The sequence below is a fragment of the Pelodiscus sinensis genome, chromosome 2 (assembly GCF_049634645.1).
Source record: "Pelodiscus sinensis isolate JC-2024 chromosome 2, ASM4963464v1, whole genome shotgun sequence".
Taxonomy (NCBI): Eukaryota; Metazoa; Chordata; order Testudines; family Trionychidae; genus Pelodiscus; species Pelodiscus sinensis.
This window is the reverse complement of record NC_134712.1, coordinates 181,934,188-181,949,623: the sequence shown is the minus strand read 5'-3', so window position 1 is coordinate 181,949,623 and position 15,436 is coordinate 181,934,188. Positions and strand designations below refer to the sequence as shown.

General features: G+C 46.8%; 1 protein-coding gene across 4 annotated transcripts in view; it reads right to left on the bottom strand.

The window, feature by feature from the left end:
- Positions 1-15,436, bottom strand: part of LOC102443672 (E3 ubiquitin-protein ligase ZNRF2) — an 85,780-nt gene that overhangs the window by 18,765 nt on the left and 51,579 nt on the right. The window lies entirely within an intron of this gene.

Sequence of the window (15,436 nt, the reverse complement as noted above, 5' to 3'; positions counted from 1 at the left end):
TAGGAAGCTGGGAATCTTTTTTTACAATGAAAACTTACATTTTGCAAAGTTACTGGCTTTTAATCAGAACATTGATTGCTGATCAAAAGCAAGTGGTGTTTTCAAGCTCCAATATAATTAATTGCTTCTGCTAAAATCCGTATAAAACATCACATTTATTGAAACCACAAGGAATTCTATATTAATGGTACATTTGTAAATTCAGACTTAAAGTTGCTTGCAAGTTTGATTCTATTCCCATTCCATATCCTTAACCTACTACAGGCAGTCCCCGGGTTACGTACAAGATAGGGACTGTAGGTTTGTTCTTAAGTTGAATCTGTATGTAAGTCGGAACTGGCGTCCAGATTCAGCCGCTGCTGAAACTGATCAGTTTCAACAACGGCTGAATCTGGACGCCAGTTCTGACTTACATACAGATTCAACTTAAGAACCCCAGGTATCCCCAAGTCAGCTGCTGCTGAAACTGATCAGCGGCTGATTCCAGGAAGCCCGGGGCAGGGGCTTCCTGTAGTCAGCCACTGGTCAGTTTCAGCAGCGGCTGACTTGGGGACGCCTGGGGCAGAGCAGCTGGGGTGCTGCTGGGTTGGTCCAGTAGCGCCGCCGCTCCTCGGTGCTACTGGACCAACCCAGCAGCACCCAAGCTGCTCTGCCCCAGGCGTCCTGATTCAGCCACTGCTGAAACTGACCAGCAGTGGCTGAATCAGGACGCCTGGGGCAGAGCAGCTGGGGTGCTGCCCGGTTGGTCCAGTAGCACCGAGGAGCGGCGCTACTGGACCAACTGGCAGCGCCCCAGCTGCTGTACCACAGGTGTCCGGAGCAAAGCCGCGGAGCACGGGGGCAGCGGGACAGCCCAGACGCGCCGTGGCTGTCCTGCTGCCCTCGGGCTCCATGGCTTTGCTCTGCTTTACCCCCCCCCCCCCCGGTCTGCAGACCAGGGGGACGGGGGGGGAAGGGGGGCAAAGCAAAGAAAAACAGAGCCAAGCCGTGGAGCGCGTGGGCAGCGGACAGCTCTGTCCGCTGCCCCCGTGTTCCGCCGCTTTGCTTCCTCTCCCTGGTCTGCTGGAGACCAGGGAGAGGATGGGCCCCGTTCGTAACTGCGGATCCGACATAAGTCGGATCCGCGTAACTCGGGGACTGCCTGTACTACCATCCCCATGGTATCAAAGCAGTCACATTGTGCCTTTTTACATATTTCCATTATACACCATAACATATCACCTGGCTTTGCTATTTCAGACCGGGCTCTATGAATAGGCTGCACTTGGATCCACCTACCAAAATGCAACAAAGTTAATCATTCTGTAAGGTACCTGTTACTAGTCATTTAACCAGATGCCAATCAAATACCTGCCCTCTCCCTTTCCTCCATCAATTTCTGTTAAGATATATTTTTATATCTCACCAAATGACAGCCTCCAAAACCCATGACTAATATGCTACAGTTTTCTACAGAGTACAAATATTGTATTTTCTCCCTCAATTTGGTCAGAGACCCTGTGGATAAATCCCTGTAATATTATCACTCTGATATAACTTTGTATTAAGATCTTGTCCTTTTAGATATATCTTTGTTAAGTGTTCTTATAGAATCTCTAACATTTCTCCTATAACTTTGTATTAGGAGAAACTTTCCTTTTTTTAAATTTATAGATAGATTAGATCTTGTAAGAAAAAATGTCTTTTGAGCTCTCCCCTTTCCTTGATTGTCCTCTTGAAATGAATGAGGTGTGAATGGAGAATGAAAGGTGAGCACCTCCAGCAGCAGTTGCAAGGGTAGAGAAGGTCTGGGAGCCAGACCCAAGACAATACCTGTAAAGTGAGCTCATTAAGATGACTGGACACACAGAGGCCTTGGGAGTCAAGCAGCAAGTGCCTGCCCTTGGAAGAACTCTTTGAAGCAGCATTAAGAAAGGCAAGGTGATGACTAATTGGCTGCATGAGGGGGATAAATATGAGGCATCTTGCAGAGGGACCCTAGGTTTTCATCTTGTCAACATGGGAGCATGGATTTGGATCAGCAGAAGCCCGACTCCACCCCTCCCCCATCTAACTCACCTGGCCAGTGCAGTTAGGGGGAGCAACTTTTGGTAACAAGAAGATGGAGTGTGCTTGTGTGTGTGTGAGTGTGCATGAGTGTAATGTATCATATGCATATTGTAAGTATTGACTGATCTATGTATGTTCAATAAATGTGGCGTGTTGCCTTATCCCCCTGAAAAAGATCCCGGGTGCTTCTTTTAAGCACAACAACCTGGACATCAGCGTATAAGCACATATCCACTCAGAGTCATATATTGTCAAACACTGGCTACTATACTCTGTTCTGCAAACTCATTTTCAAAACCAAATACTATATATTGAACAAAGGTGGAAAAATTTGCAAAAGTACTTGAATTAGCATAGAAGCTTATCTACAACACATGTAATGCATACTGAAATGGACAAGTGAGAAGGTTGTTTGTAGCCTCTTAATTCTGCATTTGTAGTCTGTCAAAATTGTAATTAATGTTATTTGGGAGAGTGCCAACTTCACACATTTAAAAAAAAAAAAAAAAAAAAAAAAAAAGAGTAGCCAGAAATAAATCCTGAAACACAAGTAGATAGATACACATTGAATATACATTGACATTTTTTGTAACAACTGAACATATTTTACAGAATAAACAAAAGCACAAAAAAATATTTTATTATTCTTCAGACTGGGATCAACTAAAGGCCAATCTAATTCTAAATTTGGAACATCATGGATTTTGTATGTCTTTGAAGCCATTCTCTGGTTATTACGCAAGTCACTTTAGCAGAGACCAGGATTCAAATCTATTTACAAATTCAAAGTGTCCACTGCTTTGAATAAGATTTCAACATAGTGCAATTCTGAAAAGACCACTTAAGTCGAAGACTTAACTTTCATGCAGCCAAAGATGCAAAATTAAATACAAATCACCGTACCTTAAACAAAGACCTGTAATGTGTAAACAGGTCAAAGCAATATGATTAAAGCAAAAAGAAAAAAAAAATCTGTATTTTCAAAAGAAAATATATCAGTTTTATAAAAGGCATCCAAAAAAAAATTCCATGCTTTAGTTCCCATTATGAAGTATCGCCATTCAGACCAAGCATCCTAACCAAATTATATTTTTCAGCTATTTAAAATACAGGCACTATAATCTAATAGAAAAATAGCAAGCATTTTACCTGAATACTTTTTTTTTTTAAAGCTCTTGAACCCTCAGCAATAGAAAACAAAAGCAGCTCTAATGTGAACTTCTCTAGAAAAATCAATAATTACATTAATAGTTCAGCAGCAATTATGAACAAAACACAGTTTAAGGAGAATGGCAATGGTCTTTTCATGCTTAAATAGTCTGCAGTTTCATTCTTTCTCCTTGTTTTTAAAAGTTGAAATACTGACTTCTTTAAATTAAACTTAATCTGCTGTGCTCTTAAGAGAAGGCAAAAATGGCTTGTGGCTCAACATGTTGAAGAGTTTACTGTAATAAAATATAACTAGTTATCTTACATGCAAAATACAATCCAAAAGGTTGAAGGCAAACAGTTTGCGTATATCTGTTGTTCATAAATGATTCCGTTGCTAATTGACAGAAATAGTATGATCCAATGGTAGTGAGCAATGAGAGTTGGATAAACTATATCTGAAAGCGACAAATCTCTCTATTAAAAAAAAAAAAAACTTTCCGAGGGATGACAGTGACACCACCACATCACTCTGCATCCTGCAGTCCCACCTCCCTCCGTCACCTTGCTCCTCCTTCCCTGCCACTAACCCCATTAGCTTAGAACAGTGGTCTCCAACCTGTTTACACCCAAGATCACTTTTTAAATGACAGAATAAGCCAAGATCTACCACCCGGCCCCTTCCTTGAAGCCCCGCCCCTTCCTCTGTATTCTCCTCCTCTCCATCACTTGCTATCACCAATCCTTATACTGCTTTTTTTCCCCAATTCTTATGTAGGAAGAGGTTTTTCCAACATTTGGCCTGTCTAATGTCAGAAAAAACCCTTCTTTTGGAAGCCCCCTTATTCCTCGTGGAAAGAGGAATATAAGGGTTACCAAAAGAGCACGTTTGCTCTTCCAGTAAAAAAAAGCGGAAGAACAAACGCATCCCTGGATGCAGGAGAGTTTTTCCTGGGATATCTCCAGAATCCTGAAAAACTCCTGCAGTCTAGCCTTACCCTCACGGGGTTGAGGCAGAATGTATAGGCTCTGGGGTGGGAATGAGGGATGTGTGTATGGGAAGGGGTGAGAGGTACAAGCTCTGGGAGGAAATCTGGATGCAGGAGATGGAGGAAAAGGGGACACTGGGTCGGAGAGGGGGCTTCAGGTTGGGCAGTGTTGGGATCAGATGTAGGGTTAGGGTACTAAGCAAATCACAGGCTTGTGGACATGAGGGTACAGGAATTTGGGGTAGACTATGTGAGGGGCTCAGGGCAGGAGGTTCCAGTATATGATAGGTTCAGATTGAGGGTCTGGGGGAAGGAGGAGTGCACGAGTATTATGATGCTGTGGGCAGATGGAGGCTTGGCCTCAATTAGGGGTTTGTTGGCCAGGCTTCATGTTTAAATAAAATACTATGTCAAGCAAAAAGTTTCTGCATTGTCTTTATTTATGAGAAGGGCAGGGAACCTGTTTTGAGTCAAGGGTCACTGACCCACAGAAAAGTCAGCTAGGGCCACGCAAGTGAGATGCAAAATAAAAACTCCTCTAAAACCCCCACAAGCCTCACTAATGTGGCCCCAACTGTGCTGGTGGGAGTAGGGGACATGGTATTGGGGAAGGGTACCAAGGGGTACCAGGACAGGGTGCTGGGTAGGGTGCCAATGGGTGCTGGGGCAGGGGACAGGGTGCTTGTAGGTGCCAGGGCAGGAGACTGGGTGCCAAAGGGTGCTGGGGCAAGGGACAGGATGTCAGTGGAGGCAAGGGACAGGGTGCTCGGGTGGGGACAGGGTGCCAGTGGGAGCAGGGGACAGGACAGAACAGGGCAGGCCCCCCCCCCCCGCCCGAGGAGGGAAGATCTGGCAAAAGCCTCCTCCCAGGACTCCTCCCCTCTCCCCAGCGCGCACTCCCCCCCCCCCCAAGACTCCTACTTCCTCCCCCGCAGGGAGCCCCGGGGCGCACCTACCTTCCCCCTCCCCTCCGGAGGTAAGCCCCAGCACGCGCTTCCCCCCAGGACACCTACCTCCTCCCCAGTGCATGCTTTCCCTTCGGACTCCTCCCTCCTCCCCAGCAGAGGAGGGGAGCTCCGGTGCATGCCTTCCCTCCTCTCTCTTCCCTCCCCTGCCCTCCCCCTGGAAGCCCCAGCACGTGCCTTCCTCCAGGACTCCTACCGCCTCCTGGCACACCACAGACCTGGAGGGGGGGAGTAGTGGGGGCTTCTTGGGGGTTGAGGGAATTAGGGGGGCCCCCCGAACGCCTCACGATCGACTGGTTGAGCCCTCCCAATTGAGCAGTTGATCATGATCGATGGGTTGGTGACCACAGGCTTAGAATGTGGCCTGCACCGCCCCAGCCCTTCACCAATCGGAGGGGGCCGAGAACACATGGCCTATGCTGCCCTGTCCTTCTCCACCAGCCGGAGGGGGGCCACAGAAGCTCGTGCTGGCTTGGGAGCAGGGGCCCCAGCTCCTCTCCCCAGTGGCTGGTGGGGAAGGAGGCGGGGGGCCCACAAGAGGCCGGGCTAGTACAGCCATGGCCCTCTCCTCCCTGGCAGCTGGGGAGAGATCTGGGCCTGCCTATCCCCAGACACAGGGGTTGGCGAGCGTAGCAAGCAGGGGGACACAGACCCCTAATGAAAATTGAAGAAAACCTGAGAACACTGCAGTTACTGACTTTATTCTGTGTAACCATCATGAACGCCACAGTACTGATATGAAGAAGCAGAGAAAATAGCTGCAACTTCTTCTCAATTCACTTGTTACCTTGGAATGGACATGAATTTATATTTTTAGTAGGGATGTGAATGATTAACCAGTTAACAGGTAAGCATCACCTGTATCAGGTCATGCTTATTGGCTACAGTTAACCAGCAGGGCTGGAGCAGCCACCCATCCACGGGCATGGGGACTGCTACAGCTCCATGAGGCCCTCCATGGGTTGGGACGCACCAAACCACCCATCCACCCCAATTTAATCAGTTAAACAATGTTAACTGTTTAATGAAATGGGATTTTACATACCTAATTTTTAGTCTAGTAAAACTCAAACTTAAAATTGGGGAACAACTTGAAGACTGGAGTATTGGACACAAGGGAATAAAATACAGCTCCCTCACTTCCTTCAGAGGGTCTAAAGAGAAATAGCAACACAGCCTTGAAGAAAAGCAGTTTGAGAGACCTGCTCTATAGGTAACATACAACTCAAATAAAGCCAGGCTTTACCTCTCCTGAGGAAAAATCCACGTTGCTCTACACAGGTGGGAATTTGAGAACATCTACTCACATGAGGGCCCTGTTTCCAACTTCTCTTGAGCTAGTCTGCTTGTAGGTTTAGGTACCCTGGGATATTAAGTCCTTTCAGGAAATCCAAATATCTTTTTCAGATATGTCCAACAGAAGAATTGTGTGTCTCACTTTTATCAGTTTTTATGCCATTACCACAACATTGTTGGTCCTGATGAAGACAGGGTGACAAGCTGGACTTTATGGTAAGATGAGTGGTTGGACTTGGCCTCCAGCTCCTGATGTAGAAGGTTTTGCTCCTTCCTGCCTATCATCCTTGGTCAAGTTCTTCCATTGACAAGATCCCAACCTAGCTGAATGTATTCATATCTATGGTTAGGCTGATTCCAAGGGCCCCATGATTCCTGAAAGGGTATCCCTTGGGATATTATAACTATTCATCCCTCATACCAAGTTCTTTACTGCTCCTCAGAGATAGATACTTAAGTCTAAGTTCTCTCCCACCAATGAGAGAATCTCAATGAAAAACCAGTGCAGAGACCCTGAGTGGGACTGAGTGCACAGTACTAAGCCCTAGCATGACACTGATGTCCCTATGATGGACATGCATGTCTGGAATAAAGGTCTGCTGATGCTATGGGAGCACAAGGAATCATGAGAGTCTCTCTCCTTAGAAGCCTCTCTGGGCAGTAGGCATAATTCCCGCTAAGCCTCGCACTTGCTCAGGTGTGCAGAAAGAATTTAAGTCCCACCCATCTCATTAGCAGAGCCACACAGCAGCGTGCCTGCAGCCCTGCACTACTTAGGTCCTACTTGAAGGTGGAAAAAGGTAAGCTGGTGGTGGTGGGCTTGGCCAGGGTGTGGGCTGCTTAAAAGGAAGTCTCAATACAGCCAGGCAGCTCTTTGCTGTCGCCAGGGCTGAATGGTAGCTGCCCAGCTGCTCTGGAGGCAGGACTGTATAGCGGCTTCCCCAAGTGCCAGAGTTTAGATGGGGCTGCAATGCAGCTGCTCTGGGGGCAAGGACCAAGGTGCGCCCTCCTCTGGACTCAAAGAGAAAGCACCCAGCAGCCACATTTCTAAGCGGCCTGTGGGGCAAGCAAGGGAGCTTGCCTGGGATACTCTGCCTCCGCAGACCAGATCTGGTGGCTTGGCGGGCTGTATTTTGCCCAGGCCCCTTGTAGCCATTGCAAAACACTATAAGCAGTTTAGTTATGGAAGGTCAGGTTCCGTCAAAATTGAGAATAGCAGCAGTTGGGTCTTTGCCAAGGAAACGATTCCTTTCACCATTTATTACCGGTGTTGTGTAGCAGCGCAGCAAAGGTCTTTAAGAAAAACAGCTTCTAGTTCAAACTTTGCAGGTGTGTGTGGGGGGGAGGTATCCTTTTACCCCATCTGTAACTGATGGCATACAGCAGCAGGGATGTAAGCGACTAGTTGAGTAGTCAACTACCTGATAAGCTTAAGCTTATCGGGAGGTTGAGTCTGTACTCCAGTATTCACTTCCCCTCCCCCCTTGTTGCCTCTGATAGGGAAGCAACAGTGAGGAGGGGAAGCAGGAGCCGGTGTTGGAGGGAGCTGACTTAAAAGCCAGTTCCCCCCAGCAACATCTCCACAGTGGGAGGGGGGACCAGGGGAGGCAGAGGTCTGGATTCTGGACCTAGCCCCCACTGTAGCTCTGCATTTTAAATGTAGTAGGAGCTGAGCTGCCATCGACATGATTGGCACTTAGAAGTGGGTAATTGACTAATGTACTGTATAAGGATATTAAGGTCAGCCATAATAATGACACAATTTTCATTTTTGGGTAACTCCACAAAATGTCACTTTTCTTCTAACAAAATGCTAAAATCCCATATTTTAGGGATAGTGAATTTAAACATTGCAAACAATCTGAAAGACAAGGTACAATGTCTGCCCTGTGGCAAAATTCCCAGCAGTCAAAAGACAGCAACTGCAGGCATGATTTATGACATCCTCTGAATGACCTCTCAAAGCCTGATTAAGTGTAGGACATAGTGCTATAGGTAGTTCCTATCCAGTTGGATCACATGATGCAGAGTGTAATAAGTTTGCATTTGCTATTGGGCATGTGCAACAGCATTTCACTGTTTAGCACTTTTATCATATAAAAGCAGTGCAATGGATGTACATTTATGAAAAAGAATGCAGCAGAATATAAACATTTTCTCAAACCTGCTTTGAATTATTTATTCCTGAAACAAAAAAAATTCTGGACTCTCTCAAAGTTATATCCTTAACTTTGAAGGGCATTTAGATACTACAATGATGAAAATATTTACCTTTAGCACTTCCTTTTATGGTCAATACCAAAACAAGATTAAAAGATATCACTTATGAGGCTTAGAAACAGCGTATGATGGGAAGAAGGAAGAACCCATGGAAAAGCAATATGTATCTGGTTTTATTAGCTCTATATGCTCTCTCAAAAACCTGGATTAATTTGCCCTTGCTGTGTACAAAGCATTACTGTGGGATGGGTTTAAAGGCAACTACAACTTGTTGAAAAGAAGCCAGAGGTCAGCCTCAGTATTCTATATATTCTAACACACAAAAGAAAGTGTCAAGGATAGAACATTTCTTACGCAGATTGTTTTTTTTGCAAGTTCTTTTGTACCAATATAAAACTGCAAGGCCTTCCTTACCAACAGGCAGACATTACAAATTCTAAAGATGTAGGATGCAAAGACAGCCACACTAGGTCACCCCAATAGTTCATCTCTAGCATAGCATTCTGTTTTCTGGCAGCAACTAACATCAGATGCTTCAGAGGAAATGAACGGAACAGAGCGATCCGTTTGAGTGATCCGTCCCATCATCTTGTCTCAACTTCTGGCAGTTGGAGATTTAGAGACATCAGGAGCATGGGATTGCATTCCTGACCATCTTGCCTTATAGAAGAATGCTTCCATTAGCCAAGTTACTGTTGCTTGGGAAGGGAGAGTTCCTACTTCAACAGGAAAAAACCCTTATGTCAACGTTATGGACTTCCAGTGGCAGAGCTATATCATAAGTACGCCATTATAGCACCCATACTGTGTCCAGACATGGTCTTATACCATCTAAGGATTGCGTCCATCAATGGCTATTATCCAAGATGGTCAGGGAAAGCAACTCCATCCTCCAGTTGACTTTAAATCTCCAAGTTCCAGAAGCTGGGACTGGATGACAAAGGTCACAAGATTTGGAGAGCACAAGGAAGGCTTAAAGCCACTTTAATCCTTACTTTCCTCTGTCAGAGTTCTGGGGTGTGCCTCTCGGAAAGAAAGCACAGACTCTCCCTCAAACAATTTAAAAAATTGTGGCAGGGCGTTGCCCTGTACTGGGCCTTTAAGGGGCTGAGACCTGGAGTCAGGAGGAAGCCCAGATGAGGCAGCTAACCAGGGCCCAGCTGGAGGCGATATAGAGCAGCTCCTGGGAGGAGAAAGACCTGCCTGTCTGCTTGCAATGAGGCCCTAGGGGCTGCAAGGAGGCAGTCATGGAGGGCAGGGCTTGCATGGAGGCAGCCCTAAAAGGCCGGGCTGCAAGGAGGCAGCTGCAGTAGGCTGGGGGACTTTGAGCCAGGGAAGCCCCAGGTCGTAAGTCTGCAAGGCAGGGTTGCAGGAGGCAACTGGACAGGCAGAGTGGGAGAAGAACTTGGGGTCCTAGGAAGGACCCTGGAGGAGGAGTGAAGGAAGAACAATGACTCCTCCCCAGAAGGGGGCATGGACCAAGACCGGAGTGGTCACTGCAGGAGGGCAGTGCCCTGAAGAATAACCCCTCACCCAAAGGGGGCGCATCAGCGTCGGAGCCGCCAGTTACTTCCCCAAAGCCACCCAGAGGGAAGAGCTTTGCAGAAAGTGAGTCCGAACCCGTTACACAATATTTTTGACTACTCACAGAGAACACTTCCCTTTAAGGAACAGCTTGACAACCAACCTGGAGACACACACCAGGATCAAACTTTTCTATATTCCACTTCATATCTATCCTTCTTATACAACGGATACACACAACTTGGAAATATTAGATTAATCAAACTCGACTGCATTTGAATTCCATAAAAGACCATTTCTATTTTAAAGGACATGTTCCAATGTGCTATGTGTAGTGTCCGGTAACTTTTTTTAGACTGACCGAAAGTGACTGTCTTTTGTTCACCGTTAGACATGCAGAATCAGGTTTTCTTTGGTGGTGGTGGTAAATTAGTAAGCAATGGCATTTGTGTCTTAACAGCTGCTTAGCTCACTTAATAAAGTCTGCCCCTAAATAACAGTATACATCCCATTGGCAAGAGGGCCTTGGAAACTGGATTGACATCTCCAGCAGTACATATTTTCTCAACAGCTTACTGAAACAACTTTGATAAAAATAGAACTTGCAAACAGCCATGAGGCAGCCAAGCCATCTTTCCTTAAAGTGATTACTGAAAATTCCAAGTATTTGGATAAAACAATAAAAGCAGTATCTTATTTAGTGTTTTAATTTTGTTTACAGTCATTTATGCCGGCCCCAACTCTCTTCTTGCTAGTCATAGTATTAAGAGTTTGTATTAATGTTCCCTGTAAGCCGTGTGTTTATGCGGCCGCTCAGGAGAGATGAAATGCCACCCAGCTGATTAAGCGTAGGACATAGTGCTATAGGTAGTTCCTATCCAGTTGGATCACATGATGCATATTCCTGGATTTCCAAATATTTTGTTACTTTAATCTTCCACCTTAATTGTTGAGATTATTGACTATAAAAAACAGTGGTCACATAATATCTTATGATTTAGAAAAAAGCTGACTTGATTTTAAATATAAATTCAAAAGCCACAGGCAATGCTATATTGTTTACATATTTTACAGTTGACATGGTTCAGATTTCACTTATTTTTGTAGCTAAACAAGTGAATATCAAAGTTATCCTGAGTAACAGTGTTCAACACTAAGGGTGTGTCTACACAGCGCAGTTATTTCAGAATAATGACCATAATAATAATAATGACCATTATTCCGAAATAACAATGCGAGCGTCTACACAGCAATTCCATTATTTTGAAATAATTTCAAAATAATGGATGGCTAATTTTTAGGTCTGTATACCTCATTCTAGAAAGAATAACTCCTATTCTGAAATAGCTATTTCAAATAAGGCATGTGTAGATGTTCCACTTCTGCTATTTCAAAATAGCCCTTAACAGGGCCATTCTAAATTATTCCTTCTGGGGCTCTCAATCAAGATAGTACGTTTACATTACGGAAGCCTGCCTCGGACTAATTTTGAGTCTTCCCTGCAGTGTAGATGTGCTATTTCGGAATAAGTATTCTGCAATAGCTTATTCTGAAATAACTGTGCAATGCAGACATAGCCTAAGTTGACATGCTACATGCTTTGAAATTCTCCCTTTAAAATTACACTATTAGTCAATCTAAACAAAATCTTACTACCTTGAAATTTCTCTCTCCATCTACAGCCGCTCTGCGAGTTACGAACAAGTTACGGACCAACACTTGGTCTGTAACTCGAAGTGTTCGTAACTCGGATCCCATAGAGTTACATGGCAACTGCACTGTTCGTAAGCGTGGATCGCCGTTCGTAACTCAGATCCGCATTTACGACCGCTTTGGTTGTAAGTGCAAATGGTCGTAAGTGGAGGTGGTCGTAATTCGGGGAGCGGCTGTAGTGTGCTTCATGACAGTTTAATTATACGGATACGAATTAGGAACAGCCAGAGATTCACAAGAAAGTGAACACAACAGATTAAGGAGAAGAAAGAAGACACCAATGGAAGATGGAAATCTCAGTAAAGAGGAATACAGGAAAGTGATATTTCAAGTTAAGACTTGAATTTTTTTAACAGAATCTTAGGTTCACAAGATGATCGTGGCTAGGGCTCGACAAATGCACTCGCCCGCGGTGAGTAGATTTTTCCAGCTGGCGAGTGCAGGGGAGGACTGGCCCAGTGGGCTGTTGTGACGGGCTGGCTGAAGCCCACACTACGGGCAGCGCGGCCCCATCTGATCCGCCGGCTGGCGGAGGAGCAGAGTGCCGCTGAGAAGCAGGAAGTGTGGAGATTCTTCCCACAGGGCTGCCTATGTGCAGCTCTAGCGCAAGGAGGCAGGGCAGGATGCCAGGACGCTGGTGTGACATGGCCCCGCTGATTTTAAAGGGCTGCGTCAACTCGGCTCTGGCTGCATGTCCCTGGGAGCTGGCTGTGGCACAGCCAGGGCCCGCCCTGCCGGCTCCAGTCCTGCCCCAGCCCCCCTTTGTCTCTGCGCCACCCGTTCCCCACGTCTCCCCTGCACCCCGAACCCTCTGCTCTCCCTCTTGCCTGCGACCCTCTGGCTCTGCGCCGCCCTTACACCCCGCACCCTGCTCCCCCGATCCCTGCCCCCCCCAGCTCTGTTCTGCCCATTCCCTGCACTGCCCCTAGACCCCGATCCCTCTGCCCCTCCCGTTCCCCACGTCCCATTCCCCATGCCTCCACCGTACCCTGCTACCCCCGATCCCTGCATCCCTCTGGCTCTGTGCCTCCCATTCCCTGCGCCACCCCCGTACTCCCCCACTGTTCCCTGCACCCCTCTGGCTCTGTGCTGTCCCTGAACCCTGCTCTCCTTGTGGGTCGGGAGTAAAGGGTGCTTGCCCATAGGGAGGGGCTGGACAGCGCAGGGAAAAGGCTGCTGTGACCCAGCAGCGAGTGAAAGGGGGAGGTCACTTGAAGCGCCTTTGCCTTTATGGGAAAAAAATGAAAATGCTATTTGTTGTTTATAGGGCTAAAATGCCGGGACAAAAAAAAAAAAAAAAAACCGTTACAAAATGCAAACGTGTAAAAGACAACAACAAGGAGGTTGGGGGGGAGGGGGAGGGGAATGTTTTGCTTGGGGCAGCAAAAGACCTAGAGCTGGCCCCTGGGGAGGGGAAAAATATGAGGAAGGGGCTTGTGCTGAGTGAAGAAGAAGGAAGAAGGAAGGCACCAAGGGACAGGGGTGCAGGTGAGACAAATGCCAGGGGGCCAAGTGCAGACAGTGAGGAAAAGGGCAGGAGGGGAGGTGTCAGTGGGGGGGGGGAGGGGGACAGGGTGATGCTGGCAGAGAAGAGGGTAAGGGCACTGGGGGCTAGAGGGGGAGGTGCTGGGAGAAGGCTTGAAAGAAGGGGTGGGCATGAGGAAGGCAGGGATGGAGCAAGGCATCTGTTAGGGCACAGGGACATGAAGGGAACGGGGGCAGAGGGTAGTGAGGGGGTGGGTATCAAGGAAAAAGAGAGCAAAGGGGGCAGTGAGGGAAGGGGGAGGCACGAGGAGGGTGCAGGTGCCAAGGGATTCTGGGGGTGAAGCAGAAGGGCAGACACCTGCAGGGGAGGGACCAGCACCAGAGGAGAGAGGCAGGGCAGGTGTGTAGAGGGATGTTTTAGGAGAGGGGATGAGGAGGGGTAGCTCACACGATCAGAGTGGGGCTACTGGAAGAGTGGGTACAGGGCGGAGAGAAGGGCTGGTGGAGGGGGGCAGGTCTCAGGAAGGCTGACGACAGTGAGAAGGGCAGGAGTCAGGACAGCAGAGGGTGAGGAGTTGGGGGGCAGCAGGTACCAGGGGAGCTGATGGAGGAAGGGGAAGAGGCATGGCAGCAGAGAGAAAAGGTAGAGGTTTATAAGATATTTATTAATAACCCGGGTGATATTTATTAATAACTTATTAGTAATTACTGTTATTAGGAATTTATGCCATAAAAAACACTTTTTGTGGGGGAGGGTGGCAAGTCCCTTTTTTGTCTGGCTAGTAGGGTTTTCCATAATTTGTCGACCCCTGATCATGGCACACATCCTGCAAAGAAGGAATGTGTCTTATGTACGAATATTTACTATATTATAGAACTTAGATAAATGCAATTCAGCCTAATGTGATTGTTGCTTTTTGAGCAACTAAATTCCACATGTGCATGATTGCTGACTTCAGTAAGTCATCATCATAAGCTTGCTTCCAACATTATACCAGTTCAGGTTAGGGATGTAAGCGACTAGTCAACTACCTGATAAACTTATGCTTATTGGGTAGTAGAGTAGTGACTCAACTAGTTGCTTCCCCTCCACCATCACTGCCTCTATCAGAAAGAGGCAGTGTGTGTGTGGAGGGGGGGGGGGGGGGCAAACTGGTGCTGGGGGTAGCTGGCTTAAAAGCCAATTCTCCCCAGCACCATCTCTGTGGGGGATCAGGGATGCAGCTGGGGGGACCAGGTGTGAGCGGGATATCAGCTGATTCCCAGCTCACGCCTGGTCCCAGACGCAGTGCCTCTGCTTTTTAAATGCATTAAGAGCCTAGCAGCTCTCAATACATTTAAACGGCAGAGCCACAGCAGGGTTAGCTCCTGGGGCCCAGGAACTAACCCCACTGCAGCTTCCCTCCTTATCGACTAATCAAGTAGTCAATGGAAATTCTATCAAGTACTCGATTAGCTTGTTAAATGCAATTTAACATCCCTAGTCCAGGTACCTTGAATAACTGATTGTTGATTTTGGTACAATTGTGCTTTCAAAGTCAAACCAGCTTTACCGCACCACTGCACCTACAGGCAGAATATATCCTAGAAAAGTTGCAACAGTGGGGAGCATGAATGAAACCAAGTGCAATGCAATAAAACAAAGTGCTGATTTCTCCACTCTTCCAACAATGAACTAAATATATCTGAAATCCAACCAGAGCTATTAATATGAACTATAAACAAAAGACTGATCAAAGACACAGTTGAGATGAGCACATTGTGAAAAATGTACCAAATTCAAAGTCTGAGTGCTTCATTGCTGGGGTAGGAGTGGGGGATTGATGCCACCTTGGTTATTTTTGTAAAACATACAGATCATATTAAGTTCATTATGACCTTCATGTGGGTGCTCTTGATGAAAAGCAGAAAGTGTGAACAGGCAGTCCTACCAGCTCTTAGCTCCAAAAGAGTGATATGCAGGAGTGGCACCTCTTGGAGCTGAGAAAGCTGGGCATGCCCGAGGGGGAGGGGATACTATAATTCTGTAGTGCCGAGGAACGTAGA